The sequence below is a fragment of the Panthera pardus genome, unplaced genomic scaffold, assembly GCF_024362965.1.
Source record: "Panthera pardus isolate Hobbes unplaced genomic scaffold, ASM2436296v1 HiC_scaffold_21, whole genome shotgun sequence".
Taxonomy (NCBI): Eukaryota; Metazoa; Chordata; class Mammalia; order Carnivora; family Felidae; genus Panthera; species Panthera pardus.
The window spans coordinates 22,963,142-22,980,532 of record NW_026526777.1 but is presented as its reverse complement, the minus strand read 5'-3'; positions in this window follow the sequence as shown (position 1 = coordinate 22,980,532).

Genomic DNA, 17,391 nt, shown 5'->3' with positions numbered 1-17,391 from the left:
CCATGGAAAAAATGAAGTTTATAACAGAATTGAGGATTGGTTTAACACTGAGAAATAAAACAATGTAATTTACCATATCTCCGGAAGAAATAAGAAAATAAGAAAAAAAAACCCATATAATCATCTCAATAGATACAGAATGCATATATGACAAAATTCAATACCACTCATGTTAAAATTTTTCAGAAGCTAGAAATAGAAGGGAAATTCCTCAATCTGATCAAGACAATCTATGAAAAACCTACAGGTAACTTCTTCAATGGTAAAAGACAGAATTTTTTTTCTCTAAGATTGTGACCAAGACGCAGTTTTCTGTTTTCACCTTTTCTAGTAAACATTGGAAAACATAAACAATGTATTAGGTGTGAAAATGAATAAAAGGTATACAAATTGGAAAGAAAGAACAAAACCCATCTTTATTTCCATTTGATTGTGTGTATAGAGAATTCTAATAATTCCAGATAAAGATGGTAGAAATTATACATAAGGTCAGAGTATATTAGGTCTCTATGTAAAAAAAAAAAAAAAAAGTCAACTGTATCTATACTAACATACATTGGATTTAGCATATTCAAAATAAATTTGACCAAAACAATTGAAGTATATACTACCTGATTTAAAGATTTACTTTAAGGCTAGCTTTGATTCTTCTGGAATAGGTATAAGGATAATTATATTTAAAAATGCAGTATCACAGTAAACCAAGAATTGAAAAGGATGATATTAATTGGTAAGGAACAATGTGGTAACAGAAATCTAAGTTGGCCTTCAAGAATCCTGCCCCCTTGTACACACACCTTGTATAATCCCCTATTCTTGAATGTGGATAGAAAAAAGTCTCCTCCTGGGATTAGTTCACTAGTATGACAAAGAAGGTAGATTTAATTCAGGTTCCAAATCCATTACTTTGAGTCAAAGTAAGAGAAAAAGATATTATCCTAGGGAGCCTGAAGGTTTCAGGTGAGCTTTTAAAAAGGAGACTTTGCCTTTCCTATAGGAAGAGATTAAAATTAGCAGAGTGTGTAGCAAGGAACTGAGACCCACCCCAGGAGGCCTGCTCAGCAGAAAACCAGCAAGAAAATGGGGTCGTCAGGTCTACAACTATTACGAGCTGAATTCTGATGACCTGAATGACCATGGAAGACCTTTCTCCGGCAGAGTCTACAGGTGAGGATGTGACCAGTCATACTTTGATCTTAGCTTTGTGAGACCCTCAGCAGAGGACCCAATTAATATATGCTACACATCTCAGCCACAGAAACTGTAAGATGATGAATATGTGTTGAAATTTGTTATATAGCAATTAAAAAGTAATGGCAATTGTAACAAAATAGACAATACTACAGTAGACATCATTCATAGTAAACTTAAGAAACAGTTCTTTTAAAGCCAGGAGCAAGGAAAGGAATTACTGCTTTTTCCCAAAACTTCACTGGAGTTCCTATATAATGCAGTGGGTCAAGAAAAATCATTAGACCTAATTAAGACTTAAATGGGACCATTTTGTCATTATTTGCAATAGGATTTTTTTTTTCCTCAAGCCCCCAAAAACTCTGTAAATATATAATAGTAGTAGTAAGTTCATCAGAGTTGCTTGATTTATACAAGCACAAGACAGTTGTAAAAATGGAATATGTTAAAACATATTGTTTGAAATAATAGCAAACCTATAATTTGCTGAGAAATGTATCTATATTATCTTTATGGAGAAAAATATAATATTTTATTAAAAGACATTAAAGAAGACTCCTCGAAATGAGAACTTCATAATGTCTATAGATATGGCACATAAAAATGTTCACACTTTCTAAATCAATAGGGAACTTCATTATAATTCTGGAAAGATTCCTAATAGGCTTTTTTGTAGAACTTGACAAAATGAGTCTAAACTTCATGTGGAAAAGAACTTACTCTTTTTTCCTTAGAAAAATATATATACAAGAAAATTTTGAAAAAGAAAAAGTGAGCTGACTGTCCTATCAGATTTCAACACTTATTATAAACATTATGAATAATAAGACAGTCTAGTATTGAAAAAGATGTAATAAATGACCTAAAAGAACAAAATGAGGAACCCAGAAACTAACACATGCTTTTATGGAAACTTGATATATTATAGATATGTCATTGTAGATAAGTAGATATGGATAAACAATACAATAAATGAGACAACTGGCTATCCACATGGAAAGTAAAGCAAAATAAATTTCCTTTTCTTCAAACACAGAAATCAATTCTCTTTGGATTAAAAACCTAAATGCAAAAAAAAATGTTCCTTTAATTTTTTTTAGAATATATAGGAGGATATCTTTATGATTTGGGGGGAGGAAAGGGCTTTCTTAAACATGGCAAAAACATATTAATAAAAAATTAATTTAAAAAAAACAGCAGTGAGAGACAATACCATAAAACTCAGACTGAGATTAAAAAAAAACACACACATGTAATTTACAAATTACTATTACTGGTGAGTAATAACCAGAATAGAGCAAGAAGAAGAAGAAGACAAATATATACCTCTTCATTCCCCACACAACAGAACAGTTAAAACATATAAGCAAGAATTAATATAGAAGATTAATATAGAAGGTAATTCAAATCCTGCTGTATGTGTGCTGGAGATGTCTTAGCTGTCTTGAGCTAACTGTGTTTCCTGCCAACTCCATGATCAATGACATCACCATGGCAGATTGACACTGGCCATGGTGGGAGAATAGAAATTGGTAAGTGTTTCTTCAGTGTATCTGGGATTCCTCATGAAAAATCTTAATATCTGCCATGGAACTGTCATGATGTGGAAACTTATACTACTATCATGAAGAAATGCAAAGGATAGTTCACACAGTTTAAGTTGCCATTGAATCAGATTTTCTTTTAGAGAGAAAAACCAACCCAGCACACATACCTGCAAAATCTTCATCTGGCAGTTAGATATGATATATTTTGAATCTTGTTTGGTTTTTGTTCCAATTCCAATCAGATAAGAAAAAGTTAGAAGTCAATGAGATGGATACTTGAAGATATAATTGTACAACATGATTTCTCCATTGAAAATACATGGTAAGTGGACAGTAATTCAATATCAGTGAAATCATAATGAATGTTGTACACAGGTCTGCAAATCAGTGGTTTATACAATATTTAGATTATATTGTAAGATCACTGTGTTTAACCTTAGTATATGAATATGTCATGTGAATATATAAGAAAACTATCAAATGAACAACAGCAAAAGCAAAAAAAAACCAAAAAACAACACAAAACTAAAAATAAACCTGGTTGCAGGATCAATGCAGAATTCACATTTGGTTTCCTGAGGGCTATCTTAGATGATATAAATATGAGCTTATATCAGTGCACTTGATGTGTTATTATTACTGCTCTGGATCTCTATGCAGATCTAATCATTGCCGTTATAATTAGGGTAGAAACATTTAAAAACAAACAACCCAATTAGCTAAATCATTGCTTATGTCTTTTTTTAAATACATATTATTAAATGTTTTTTTAATTATTATTTATTTTTGACACAGAGAGAGACAGAACATGGGCAGGGGAGGGGCAGAGAGAGAGGGAGACACAGAATCTGAAGCAGACTCTAGGCTCTGAGCTGTCAGCACAGAGCCCGACGCGGGGCTCGAACTCATGGACTGTGAGATCATGACCTCAGCTGAAGTAGGACGCCTAACCGACTGAGCCACCCAGGGGCCCCAATCATTGCTTATGTCTTAATGAAAGAGTCACTGTTTTCAAAGGATAAGCATTTTTACCTCTTATCAAAAACCAAACTGCATACTTGAATAAAACAAAGCAGAAAGATGAGTTTATCACAAAAGTTTCAACCTGCAAGCTGGGAAACACAAGACTATGGGAGCAAAGAGTTGTGAGCAAGCTGCTCATAGACCAATAGATTTTTATGGCATAAATATGGAAGTTATTTGGCTTTTTCAGTTGATTGGCTACCTAGTAGTCTTCCACTAGGGTAGCTGAATTAGGTAAATAACAAAGCCCAGAGATGGCATGAATAGACTTGGCATTTGAAAATGGGCTGATGGTTCTCTGCAATCTCTGACAACCACGGTATATTCCTGTTAGCTGAGGCTAAGTTTCATTCTTCTTTATGCATGGCATTGACTATCTCCATTTTGTCCCCGTTTTAAGTTATTTTATTTTACTTTGGTTCTAGAGTATCTAAACTTTAAAAAATGCAAAATAGCACAATTGGAATTGATCTTAAAAGTCATAATTATTCTCTCTCAATATAAGAATTCCTTATGAAATATACCCAAGGATAATCATCCAATATCCACTCCATTTTGTATGTGGAAGAACTTAAAATGTTGCAAGTCAATCAATCCACTCTGTTTCAAATTACCCAGTTACCTCAATCTTTTTAATGCTACAACTAAATTTGCCTCATTTTGACAATCACCTACATATATTAGATCTTTTTCCTTATTTCATGAAGGAACAACAAAACCCACTACTCTCCCTATATCCTATTGCCTTACTTATATTTGTGCTTCTCCTGTGAGAAACAACTTATGAGATGGTGATGAGTAGGATATGTAAGCAAGAAAATTGTAAAGGTCATCACACAATCAGATCAACTGAGAAATAACACGAGAAGTCCAAATAATAAAACTTTCATTAAAAAAAAAAGCCAAACCTCTTGGAAAGTAAGCTCCCCAAGAAGTATTTTTATTTTCTATCCATATGAACAGGGTGTAGGCCAATGGGAAATGTTTAATAAATAGTACAATAATAAAGATGATGGAAATGTCAAATAATCTCATTTTAAAATAAGCATAGTCCTTTAGAAAACGTTAACATTTTAAAAAATATATGTATATATATATATATATATATATATATTTTTTTTTTTTTTTTTTTTTTTTGAGAGAGAGAGAGAGAGATTGTGTGTGGTGGGGAGAGGGGCAGAAGGAGAGAGAGAAAGAATGCCAAGCAGGCTCCACACTCAGTGCAGAGCCGACATGAGGCTCAATCTCATGAACCCTGGGATCATGACCTGAGCCAAAATCAAGAGTTAAATGCTCAACTGACTGAACTACCCAGGCATCCCCAAAACATTAACTTTTTAATGTGGTATCAGAAAGCTAATATTTAGTAGATTCTTTATCCAGAGTACATCTGAATATAATAATATTTTAAAGTGGCTGATATTTTCTATAATGATTATTTCGGCATTTACAAAAGATTAACATGTACATTGCAGAAAACTTCATAAAAATGAGTATGTATACAAATAAAATAAAGGGCACTTGGGTGGCTTAGTTGGTTGAGTGTCCTACTTCAGCTCAGGTCATGATCTCATGGCTCTAAGGCTTGTGAGTTTGAGCCCCATGTTGGGCTCTGTGCTGACAGCTCGGAGCCTGGAGCCTGCTTTGGATTCTGCGTGTCTTTCTGCCTCTCTCTCTCTCTCTCTCTGTGTCTGTCTCTCTCAAAAATAAAATAAACATAAAATAAAATAATAAAATAAAAAGTATGTAAGATAGTCAATGGTAATATTTTTACTGTGAAATGAGTAAAAGAAGCCTCATTAAAAATAGACTCAGAAAACCCTGAAGGGGGTGCTCTCCCACACATACCACGTGTTGCAGCCTACATAACCAGCAGGAAAAGATTAGAATTATTTGACAAGGGAGGACATTCTTCACATAGAAATATTATCTCCTGCTTTTTAGCGAAAGAAGGAAGATCTCTCCTTGCCCCAGCAGCAAAGCACTAACCACTCATTGTAGCAAATGAGAAACCATCAGAATCTCGAATTCTTGGTCTTTTCCAATGAACCTTTGTTCAAACCAACCCTCTCCAATTTATACCTAAAACCTAATCAAACTTGACCTTCCCTTGGTATTTTAGGACTTTGTTATGGTTCACCATAGTTTGCTTGTTCCAAATTGCAGTTCCTCTGCTATTCAGGAACCAATTCATTTTGCTACTAAAATAACCGGCCATTAGATTTTTAAGTTTGACATTACAATATCAGTGAATGTCATTATAAAAGGACTTTGAAAAAAATCAATTTCCGGGGCCTAGTCTATTTCTTCCCAATAACTTCTTTGAAAAATAACTTGCTTCCTTTTGCTAATTGCCTCTAAAGAAGCTAAAGGTTGAAGGATTATGCTTACACACACTTACATGCATATACAGACCTACAGATGCAACTTACAGTAAAACAGTTACAATTTAGGAATCAAAGCTATGTTTGGTATATTATTGACTGTGTTTTAGAAAATGTACTTTCCTGGAGAGACTGTACTATCATATATCACAAGTGCTGTCTTGACCCAGTTTTGAGTTAGACTCTCACTCCTTGGTTACAACACACACACCCAACTGTCATAAATCTCAGATGTCAAACATCTAGGGACAGGCATTTCTTTCTTATGCCTGTGCAAATACTCAAGACACCCAATTCAGAGGAAGCCAGTTTGTCACACATAAGCCACCTCCTATAATTCCAGCCTACTGTATCTACTATATAGATAATATAGATATAGATATAGATATATAGATATAGATATATATATAGATAGATAGATAGATATACATAGATATAGATATAGATATAGATATAGATATAGATATAGATATAGATATATAGATAGATATAGATATATCCCCTAAGTGTTTATATAGATATATGTATCTTCTTTAAAAATGCTCATTTTTTTTGAAAGATAAAAGTGTTTGTCCCTAAATGCTTTGGTGTTATGAAAAGGGTCAAAGATACCCAGCACGTCCATTTAGGTCACTTTGTGTTTGGGTGGGAGGGAAGAGAATAGGTCGAGAACACAGTGCCTTTCTCTTTTATCTTTGCTGTTCTGACTGCTAAAATGTCCTGATGGAGCTGCCTGCCCTTGATTTAGCCAGAGACAGAATTTATCATTTTAAAGATACCCATATAACTTAAATAACACCAAATTCTCAATCCCCTTCTCAGCTATAGGAAGCACTAGAATCTGCTTAGTACAGAAGTAGTAATTCAATTCTTCTCTTTGGCTAAGGATCTACCTAGGTCTTTCGCACTTTGTGTCAGCATACTTGAGGCAACATTAGTGCTTACTTAATGTTTTTTAAAAACTCTGTTCTTCTGTGATTCTGTGTAAAGCTTCATTCATCTAAGAAAAAAAAAAGAAACACAAAAAATACTCACTGATTTAAAACTCTTCTTTTGGACTAGAAAATTTATCTTTAACACACATATGTATTTATTTCCTTCCATTCTAAAACACAGCTCCACATATTGTACTGAAATTGGGATTTTATCCTTTATTCAAATTTGCATTCCTATGTAATCAAATATTTTGTGTACTAAATATTCTTCAAAAACACAACTTCCATGGGAGCATAACATTCCATCATTTATTTAATCAATCCTCTATGAATTAGTTGATTATTCTTAGGTTTTCATGATTCCTCCTTTACATATAGTCATATAATAAAATTATATTCAATTTACCCCTAAGGATTTTCTTTAAGACTGTATTTCTTGAGGTAGATATACTGTGACAGTTAAAGCTTTTAAAATGTATTATTTTCCACTTAGATCTTACCAGTGTATACTTCCAAGACCAGATTATAATGAGAACATCCTGAGGGTCCATTTTCAACTCTAACATTTTTTTATTCCAAAATAAGTGTTTATGAAACTTAACAATAAAAGTATCTTTTAAAATAATAATACATAATACTGATGCTAAATATTAGAAAGAGTTGATAGATAAGTATTAAAAGATCTGCTACCCATGTGTCTGTAGGTGAGAAAATATGAGATAATTGTTTATGGGTAAAACACAGGCTTTACATAGTCAGATAAACTTGAGAATATGTTCTATCACCATTACTCAGATTTGTGTAACCTTGATGAGTTGTCTAACTTTCCTATACTTCAAGGTCTCATTTGTAAGACTGATTATTCTAATCAATGTCATTAAATAATTGTCAGGATTAAATGAGAAAAGTTAGTGGCCCAGAGTGAACCCTGAATATATGGGGGCTCTACCACATATTGCCACTGTGAATTATTCAAAGGCAATACGAAAAGCAATCTATAAAATTTATCAACTTCTGTGCAGAAAAAAATCAACCACAATTGATTTTTAAATGTTTCACTTGGTTGCCATGGAGTGATGAAAATGTGTATTTCTAATGCTGTGAATCCTTTTTCTTTTCTTTTTAAATCCAGCCTGAGTGGGGAGGGCAGGGTGGGGAAGGGTAAGCAGGGGTAGAGCTACAAAGGCTTTGAACATTTTGAAATCTTGCCTTCTTTTTCCCTTTTTTTGACTCTCAGTAACTATGTTCAAAATCATTTCTAAAGTCAATGCATTTGGAACATATGAATAGACTTTGATTCAGTGAACAACCATTCAGTCTGAATAATTATCCTGTGAAGGAGAATTACATGTAGTTTAGGCACCATTTAAAAATCAATGTTGTGTATAGATTTCAGGGGTGCTAATTTTTATCTCACTTGTCTCCGCTAATATCTATTCAATTGTTTCTCACAAGTAAAACTTTATTACAGCGTGACTTGCTGGAATTTCTACTGGAAAAGAAAATTCAAGAGATAGCAATTTTTACTATCTGTTAAACATAAGTCATTATTATATAACTTGGTTATTTTGGAGGTTGTGAGATTTGTTTTTCATACTGTTGACAACAATGATCATTCCTTTATTAAATAAAAACTTATTGAGGTTCTACTGCATGGTTATACTGAGAACAGTGATATAAAAAATAATGCAAGTACCCTCATAAATTTATCAATGTGTTCTTGAGGAACACAGACAATAAAAATGAAAATGCAAAACTAAAGAGATAATTTCAAATTTTGATAAAGGCCATGGATGAAATAAACAGTTTAATGTGAGAGAAAATAATTGCTGGGTGGGTCAGAAGTACGTTCTCTATGGCAGTGGCACTTGAGGTAAGACTTGACTAGAGGAACAGCAAGCTCCTGAAAAGTCATGGGACAGTGCAAAGGTCATAAAGTAGGAATGAATTTGGTTTGATCTAGAAAGAGAAATAAGATTAGTGTGATTGAGTAATAGTGATCAAGGAGGGAAAAGTAAGATGTGAAATTTGGAATGTAACAAGGCTAAATTATGCAGGAATTTGGTGGCAAAGGTAAAAGTGTATATTTTATTCTGATTTCAAAGGAAATCTCTTTGACAGATGGACACCCACGTTCAGAAAAATGAAACCAGACCCAAATCTGATACCTTTCACAAAAAATTAACTCAAAATGGATCACAGACGTAAATATAAAATGCAAACCTATAGGGGTGCCTGGGTGGCTGAGTCGGTCAAGTGTCCAACTCTTGATTTCAGCTCAGGTCATGATCTCATGGCTCGTGAGTTCAAGCCCCACGCTATAAGTGCAGAGCCTGCTTGGGATCCTCTCTTCCTCTCTCTCTCTCTCTCTCTCTTTCTCTCTGCCCTTTCCCTGCTTGTTCTCCCTCAAAAGACATAAAGAAGAAAAGAAAGAAAGAAAATAAAATCCAAACCTATAAAACTCTCAGAAGATAACATTGGAGAAAATCTAGACAACCTTGGATATGATGACACCTTTTTAGATACAATACCAAAGGCTTGATCCATGCACAAAATAATTGGCTAATATGGACCTCATTAAAATTAAAAACTTCTACTATGCAAAAAACAATGTCAAGAGAATTAGAAGACAAGCCACAGTTGTGGAGAAAATATTTGCAAAAGACACAGCTGAGAAAGGACTATTATCCAAAATATTCACAGAACTCTTAAAACTCAGCAATAATAAAACAACATACCTGATTAAATAACAGGCCAAAGTCCTTAGCAGACACCTCACAAAAGAAAACACACAGATGGCAAATATGGGTATGAAAACATGTTGCATATCATATGTCATCAGGAAAATACAAACTGAAACACGAGACTCTTATGATATATATGATCCATCAATCGTGCTCCTTTTACCTAAAGGAGAGGGAAACCTACGTTCACATACAAACTTCTTTAAGGATATTTATAGCAGCTTTATTTATAATTGCCAAAACTTGGAAAGAACCAAGACACCCTTGGCGGTGAATGGTAAATATTCTGTGGTACATTCAGACAATGGGATATTGTTCAGTGCTAAAAGAAAATGAGTTATGGAGCCATGAAAAGACATGGAGAAAATGCAAAGGCCTAAGTAAAAGAATAGAATATGAAAAGGTATGGACTGTATGATTCCAACTACATGACATTCTGGAAAAGGTAAAACTATGGAAACAATAAAAAGATCAGTGGTTCCCATGGGTTTGGGTTTGGGGGGTGGATACGCAGAGCACAGAAGAGTTTAGAATACTGAAAATATGCTGTATGAATTATAATAATGGATATATATCATTACATATTTGTCCAAACCCACAGAATATAAAACACCAAGAGCAAACTCTGAGATAAACTATGGACTTTGGGGTACTTATGATATGACAATGTAAGTTCATTTTTGGTTATATATATATATACATATATATATATATGATGCTGATAATGGTGAGTGATGTTGATAATGGGGGAGACTATGCACATGTAGGGGTATATGGGGAAATCTGTACCTTCCTCTTAATTTTATTGTAAACCTAAAAGTGTTTTAAAAATTGTTTTTAAAAAAATTTGTCTTAGGCATTAATGACATAGAAACAATAATTTAAATAGGATCTATTAAAGGTCAGATACATCTTACCAAACCATTACCAAAACTTTCCTAATCTCCCTTGAAAAGAGAAGCAAAGAAAGGGCTCAGACCCATAGTTGTGAGCCTTATATCCAAATATCTTTTCGTATGTTGCATTAGCCCTGGTTGTACTTCCATCTTGCCAGGAAAGAAACCAATAGAGGAAGATACTATTTTTTTTTTCAAGACCTCAGGGCCATCAACAAATTCATTCTCTCCTGCTCAGTTGCAATACCTAAACCAAATACCATCCTGACAACAATCATTCCTGAAGCCACTTGCTTCACTAGTGAATTTTTGCTCAGCCTTTTACAGTGTGCCTCTAGAAAAAGATAATCAATACCTTTTTGCCTCTACTTGGGGAGGATAGCAATACATATGGACAGACATGACTAAGGGGTTCACTGAAATATCCTCTTATTTTACCTGGATCTCTTCTCAAAAACCAAAACATCTAAATTTGCTTGTGATTCAATTCTGATATAATATGTTGATGACCTTCTAGTTTGTTCAGAAAACAAGGTATCTGAAAAAGCATTCCATTTACTTGCTTTCAGCCTTAGTAGAAGAGAGACATAAAACTTCTAAAAACAAATTACAATTTAGCCAAAATATACTTATTATTTATTGTGTGACATATCTAAGAAGGGGAAAACATTCTCTAAATAGACTAAAGACTATTCAGACTTATTCTAGATCCTCACAAAACACCAATTAATAAGATTTCTGGGTTTAACTGAACATCGCAAACAATGAGTGCCAAATTTTTCCAAGATGGCAACATCCCCTTAGAATTGACTAGTCTTCAGTAAGCAGGCTCTCCTCTGATAACCAAAACATGATCAGGACTTCTGTAACCCAAATAAAACTCTTACATAGCCTCTTTCTCTAGCCATTCTAAACAACAAAAAGCTCCTTTGTCTATTTGTGTTTTAGAAATCTGGGAAAGCCCTTGGAGTTTTAATGCAACTTTAAACCATCAAATGCCTATCATTTACTGTAGCCTCACCATTGACCTGGTTGCAAAGGCTTATCTCCCTTGTCTTTGGCCAATAATTGCCACTGTAAAACTTGTTGATACGTCTGCTGAATTAGTTCTAGGCTCCTTGCTTGATCTCATGGTTCCTCCTTCAGTACAGACATTACTACTGACTGAGAATCCGCAACACATTTTTAACAAACCAATTAACCTCTTGGGAGATCTTTACTCTTTCCCTCTCTCATTACTATTCACCATCACAACACCCTGACCTGACACTATCTCACTTCTGAATCAGAAGATGGGGGAATATGTGATTGTCTCACCTCAGGAAACTTTCTATACCAAATTCAGTTTTTTTTCACAGACTCTCACTGAGAACCCTGATCTAGATTTATTGACGGACCCTGCCTCAAAACTGAAACTGGAGGCTATCAAGCAGAATATGCTCATTTAAGTTCTCATTTAGAATATAGTCCTCCACCTGAGGTAAAGCCAGCCTAGATGGACTAATGTATAGCACTTATGGGAGATTATTAACTATCTAAACACTAGAGAGTAAACATAAATACAGTATTATAAACTGAGATGTATCCGACCTCCCAAATTCATGTTTTGAAACTTGAACTCCCAATGTGACTGTATTTGAAGATAGCTTCCAACTCAGAACCAACCAGAGACAGTCATACGAAACTAATAAAAAACCTCACAAAACTAATTACATAAGATACTCCATTTCCAGTTAGCCCATCTTTGGCTACACCGTGCCAACGACATCTAAGCAGAGCATATCTGGAGCCATTTCCTTTTTTGATTTTTTACTATAAAACGATTCCACTTTGCTGCCTGCCTTCAAGTCTCTGGCAAATGCCAGTGATAGTGGTTGCAGCTGAACTACCTTACTATATAGCAAACTCTGAATAAATAGCTTCTGGGTTTTTTTCTCAATTCCGTAAAACATACACATGGCAACTATTTTTGACATGGCGCCATTATATCTGAAGCCATGTGTGAGTTTTAAAAGCAGTTTAGAAGTATACATTCTGTATGAATACAAGAAAAATATAACCGGATTTAATAAATATTGATGCTTTAATATTTGTTTTTCCATTGTTACCAAATTTGTGTATGACTTGGTATAAGTCATGGGTTGGTTTTCTGTTCCTTCATTTTATTAATGTGTATTGAGATTTTTATTGCCTAAAAAAGGAAGAGACATGATTACTGTACAAATTTGAAAGCACATTTAAGAATAAAAGTAAAATAAATACCACTCAAACTATCAGTAAACATAGGTAACTGCTATTTACTTTTGTGTATTTTTACAGACATTTCTTCCAATGCAAAATGTCATCAAACTATATACATTATTGTTATCTTTTTAAAATTCCTGAAATCATAGTAGTAGCATGTTTCCTTTTGTTAAATATTCTGTTAAATCTGGCTTTTAGGGGCATATGGGTGGCACAGTCAGTTGAGAGGTGTGGGGTAGGCTCTGTGCCTCCTGACAGTTTGGAGCCTGTTTGGGATTCTATGCCCCTCCCCTGCTCACATGCAGGAGTGCTCTATCTTTCTATCTTTCAAAATAAATTAAAACAAAACCAAAACAAAAACAGTGTAAAGAAGAAGATGGAACTTCTAGGGGAAATTTGGATAGAGGGCAATGTGTGTGTGTGTATATACACGCACACACACACACACACACACACACACACACACACAATTATTTATTTATTTATTTATTTATTTATTTATTTAATGTTTATTTTGAGAGAGAAAAAGTGAGACCAGGGAAAGGGCAGAGAGAGGAGAGAGAGAATCCAAGCAGGTTCAACTCTGTCAGCATAAGCCCAGCCAGGGCTTGATCCCACAAACCATGATATCATGACATGAGCCAAAATTGAGTCTTAACGCTTAACCGACAGAGCCACCCAGGCGCCCCAGGAAATATATTTATAGTGGACTTTTATAAAGAGTGATACAGGGCACCTCGGTGGCTCAGTTGGTTAAGCGTCTGATTTCAGCTCAGGTCATGATCTCACAGTTCATGGGTCCAAGCCCCGTGTCGGGCTCTGTGCTGACAGCTCAGAGCCTGAAGCCTGCTTGGGATTCTGTGTCTCCCTCTCTCTCTGCCCCTCCCCTGCTTGGACTTGGTCTCTCTCTTCCTCTCTCTCAAAAATAAGTAAACATTAAAGAATTTAAAGAAAAATAAATAAAGGATGATACAATCCACCCTACTGTCACCTTGGGGTATATTGATGAATGAGTAACCTTATTTTTTTTTAGAATATTGTGGATTTTGGTTTGGGTTTCTTTGAATGTTCATAATGCCTAGATGAGTCTTAATTTTCAACTGTTTTAGAAATTTTCCTCTTGTAGAATTTTATCACATAAACAAAGTCAAAACACTGACTGGCAGTTAATCTTGTCATTATTCCTGAGTTTGCAAATGTTTTCTCTGTGATAAAGGCCAACCAAATTTGCAAATTGTTGGTTGTAGAAGTTAGGCTGCTCCCACAGAAACTAGATCCTCCTTGATGATTACATTTCAAAGGGATGACTCCCAGACTACTGAGCAAGACAAGGGTTTTAAAACTGACAGGGTCTGGGAGGAGATTTATATCTCAAAGGGACAAAGAATTTATAGTTGAAAGTTTTCTTAAGTAAGTGCTCTAAGGAAAAGGAAATCAGGAGCCTGAGGGGAACTTTAAGGCTGTCCTGGTCAGATGCAGTAGAGCATTCTATATTCAGACTTTGTTAACACATTTTAAGTTCAAACTGATAAATTCAGGCATTATATAAGATGATTTACACAAACTGAACTGCTTCCCTAAAATGCATTTTTATAAAAGTGTCTTCAACTTCTATGCTTTCATACCTTCATTACGGTTCACTTCATGATTCCTGAACCTTTACATTGTTTCCCAGAAACTAGGTATGAGGTAGAGTTTTCTCACATACTGGAAGGCAAGAGTTTCCTGCAAAACCTAAAATGGGCATAATCCACAAGACTTTCATTTGACTTTTTTGGTAACAGTTTTATAGCCCTAATTATGCTTAAATTTATAACATTGGTTTGATTTTCCTGAGTATAACACAGCTGCATGAATAATCGTAATTTTGAAATCTACTGAGTAGGGGGAATTCATTACCAATTTTTACATTAGAAACAAATAATTTAATGATGTGTAGCTAATAACTTTATGGCATATTTCTAAAGCATTGATAACCCACAGCAAAAAATAATAGATGACCATAGAGATAAATATGTTTAAATACTATACTGCTGTACCCCATAACCAACCCCTTGACTTTTTCAACTGCTGACTCCCTAAGAGTTGACAAGAATCTTGCTGATCAAGAAAAATTGAGTGTATCTCCTGCCATAAAAGGAAGATCATCAACTTGATAGAGTGTTACAATGGCTCAGAAGAGAAACATCAGCAGTATAGGTTAAAGGGTTTTACATTCTGTATGATGGTGGCTTTAGCTGGGTATTTTAATGTGGTGATGTGGTCATGATTGAATGAAGTTTAGGGCTAATGGACACAGAGACATGACTCTTGTTAAAGTAAATTGCTTTTGATAAGTCAATGGTTTGCCCACTTAGGTGATCTATTGTTCTGAAAAGTATGTTATTTGTCCACGCCATCAACCTTTTGCCCTAAGAATGTTGCTACTTGAACCGTCAGATAAATTGATTTTTAGGAAGTTCCTAAAGTGAGCAATGAAGTTATTTATTGGTTTATAGTCTAATCCTCCTGGACAAGAATTTCTTGGAAAAAAATACTAGGGTCATGTTCCAGAGGCAGCTTAAATTCCATCATAACCAAAATTATAGAGAGAATTTTCCTTGGTGAATTAATATTATTAAATATTTCTACACACACCTGAGATCCTGGCTAAATAATTTATAGCGATTAGTTAATTCTAGAAGTCTCAGTACTCCTTTTTTGTCTTACTGCTTCCCAATCATTATACCATATTAATAACAAAACAGAACCTGTAAATAAAAATAAGGGTTTTCCTTTTTTATGCAAGTACTCTTCCTTTCTCTCTGTCTCTCCCTCTGTCTCCCCCTCTTTGATATTAAGAATATCTACAAAATATCACACACATATCATATTCACACACATATATTTTAACTGTTGAATCTGCAAATACAAGATAATATAACCTTAAATCCCTTGAAACAGTTGTGAAACTTTTTTTCCTTAAAACAGATGTTATTTTTCCCTGAATACAGAGTTCAGATGTTTATGAGATTCATCAGTTCACATTTGCAAGTAAATGGTGGACATGCATATAAATGAGATAATTTCACTAAAATTGCTCAAAGTCATAAGCAAATGCAAATATGTGTATACAACACAAAATCAATACTACTAAAAAGTTAGTAAAGTTGATTTTGAATAGTGCCTTTAATTTATCAAGGATATTGAAAATATGTTTTTGTCGTCACATTTTAAAAAGTGATCTAAAGGTCCTTAAATTTTTACTTTTGAAAGTTGCCTTATTACTCTCAAGTTGTGCATGCAGAAACAAATTTGTTTTACAAACAGCTCTTTTCTTTCTTTATATATCTATGGCATATTCAGTGCTTCCAAGGATATCAAATCCAAAAGCCACAAGTGTTCTACATATACATCATTCATATGATGTCCCTTTATGGTTTTAAAATTTTAGCCAAAGAGTGAAAAACAAAGAAAATACAGTGGATGTTTTGTTTTTAAAAATTTAGCCTTTAGACATTTCTTCCCATAGAAATCTTACAAATTAAATAAAGTGGAGCTTGTTTGATTATGTTCTGATTTGTTTGGGGAGAAAGTATGATTTGAGTGTTCCATAAAAAGTGTTTTTATATCTAGTGAAAACACTTGTAAAGCTACTGATTGATAAGAAACCAATTATCTGAACAAGGCAAAATATCTGATGCTTACTGGATGCTATATACAGCCAAACGTTAAGAAAAGAAAGTAAAAGAAAAGTGAAATACATCGGCCCCCATTTGGACTATCCATATGGATTTGTGGTGCCAGCATTAAAGAAAGCCATTTGTATTTCCTCCAATATTTTTGCTTTATTATTTAGTATTTTGTAAAGTTCATTTCCTCTCCACATCACTTACATGTTGTCCTTCAATGTCTTATCCTACAACTTTTTTTCTATTCACAGTCCTTTCCTAGATAGTCATGTATATCCTCAAGTCATATACATCAAGTAGGTACTTTCCATTCGCCACTCCAATCCACTCTTTACCTGGCTTCTCTTTTCTCTGTGCTAAGAAGCTATATTTTACAGTCAGTATTTTCAGCCTTCTTGTCATCAGATACACAGGTGGATTCACCCCACTGGAAGCATAGGCAGGGTATAGGAAAGCAGGAAAGAAGTTATATCAGGTTTTTATTTTCTGGGCTCTGGAAGTGCTAGGTTACTTGGGAATAATTGATCTTTTCAGGCATTCCTCTCCAGAGTTACCCTCTCCAACTTACTTAAATTAGTCTCCCTTACATTTTAAAGCTTTTGAGGCCATGGTGTCTCAAACTTGGCATTATTGACATTTGGGAATATGTAATTCTTTGCTTTTGAAAGAGGCTGCTCTGTGCATTGTAGCATGTTCAGCAGCATACCTGGCCCTCTACACATTACATACCAAGAGAAACCCCCCAGCTGTATGATC